This window comes from Canis aureus, chromosome X (genome assembly GCF_053574225.1).
Source record: "Canis aureus isolate CA01 chromosome X, VMU_Caureus_v.1.0, whole genome shotgun sequence".
NCBI lineage: Eukaryota > Metazoa > Chordata > Mammalia > Carnivora > Canidae > Canis > Canis aureus.
The window spans coordinates 33427972-33430042 of NC_135649.1; the positions used below are offsets into that span (position 1 = coordinate 33427972).

Sequence of the window (2071 nt, forward strand, 5' to 3'; positions counted from 1 at the left end):
TACTCTCTAAGAAAGGTTGTATCCTTATTCTAAAAAGCTGTACCTTTTTAGATTATATATTTTTTATTTTTTTAACTTTTTTCCTTTTTAGATTATATTTTAAATTTACATTAAAATTTTAATTTTTTTAGGTAAATTTAAAGTTGAACTAAAATTCTGGTTTTGGGTAACCAGCTATCACCAGGCTCGTTAGGCTTTTCACCACTACCTATAAATCTCACTATTTTGCGACATAGATGAGTTGATCCTTGTAGATTGTTCATAGGTAACTCATCTGGTTTCGGGGGGCTTAGCTTAAGTTCTCTTTGTTAAGTTATTTCTGGCTAATTCATTATGCAAAAGGTAAAAGGGGTAATCTTTGCTGTTTTGTACTGTTAAAATATCTTTCATCATTCCCTTAGAGTACTATCTCTATAGCTCCAATTAAAATTTCTATCTCCTATACTTTTATGGTTTAACTAATGTTTTGTTTTATAATATTGTAGTACTTTAGTTTGAGGTTTAGTTGGGCTAGCTTTTGTTCAAAGTGGTCATAATGTATGAAATCTTCTGGGTGTAAGCCAGGTGCTTTGGTTAAGCTACACTTTGGTTAATCCAAGCACACCTTCCGGTATGCTTACCTTGTTACGACTTATCTCCTCTCGTGTTTTGGTATAGTTAATATGTTATGTGTGAAGTTTTTACTTGAGGAAGATGACGGGTGGTGTGTGCGTGCCTCATGGCCCTATTCAATTAAGCTCTCTATTCTTAATTTACTACTAAATCCTCCTTCGGTTTTTAATTTCACAAAAACTTTTATAAGATGTTCTTAAAGTAGAAAATGTAGCCCATTTCTCCCCATCTCATGAGTTACACCTTGACCTAACTTTTTTATGCGACATGATTGTGCTTACTACTCTTCCTTTTAAGGGTTTGCTGAAGATGGTGGTATATAGACTGCATTAGCAAGAGATGGTGAGGTTTATTGTTTTTTTTTTTTATCGATTATAGAACAGGCTCCTCTAGAGGGGTATAAAGCACCGCCAAGTCCTTTGAGTTTTAAGCTGTTGCTAGTAGTTCTCTGGCGAATTATTTTGTTATAGAATAGCTTATGTTTAGGGCTAAGCATAGTGGGGTATCTAATCCCAGTTTGGATCTTAGCTACCGTGTAGTCAGAAGTTTTAAAGTCACTTTCGTAGTATATTTTATGGTAACTGTAGCTTTTTCTGGCTTAGTTAAGTTTTAACTTTAGTACGGTATTATCTTAACCACGCTTTATGCCGTGGGCCTATTTGGGTTAATCCTATGACCGCGGCGGCTGGCACGAAATTTACTTTTACCAACCCTCTTTAGTATAGCTTAGTCGAACTTTCGTTCATGGCCTAATTTTTATCACTGCTGTATCCCGTGGGGGTGTGGCTTAGCAAGGTGGTGTGAGCTACTTTAGAGTGTGCTTGATCCACTCTTAAATGCTTAGTGATTTTGAGGGCATTCTCACTGGGGCGTGGAGGCTTGCATGTGTAAGCTTACTAAGGACTAGTAGGAAGGCTAGGACCAAACCTTTGTGTTTATGGAGTCTTATGACTCATCTTGGCATTTTCAGTGCCTTACTTTATTTATTAAGCTACATTAACAGGTGTTTTATGGTGTTATATATTATGTTGATGAGAATGTGGGTTTGGATTTTTGTGAGTTGAATGGAAGGGGTGTAGTCAAGGAAGTCCTATCTATAGATTGCGTAATTAGGCATATGAAGTTATTTTGTTGAATTAACTAGAGTTGTGGTGTAATTATATGAAATTTAGATGTGGCTTATGAATGTTGCATTTACTTAGTCCTTTTCTTGGGGTTTGGCGGGACATAAATAGGTATATTGTAAATAATATGAGTTTATGGGGGTAAGGGAGGTTTGGATTAGTTAATTTAATGTTTTGTGAGTACATGCATATGTGTGTACGTGTGTACGTGTATACGTGTGTATGTGTATACATGTGTACGGGTATACGTGTATATGTGTGTACGCGCATACATGTGTATGTGCATACGTGTGTAAAATCTGCAATAAACCAGAGGCATTTTTCCATGTCAGTAC

General features: G+C 36.0%; 1 pseudogene; it reads right to left on the minus strand.

Moving 5' to 3' along the window:
* Positions 1-587: 587 nt before the first annotated feature.
* On the minus strand, positions 588-1395 carry LOC144309337 (18S ribosomal RNA; annotated as a pseudogene).
* Positions 1396-2071: the final 676 nt, after the last annotated feature.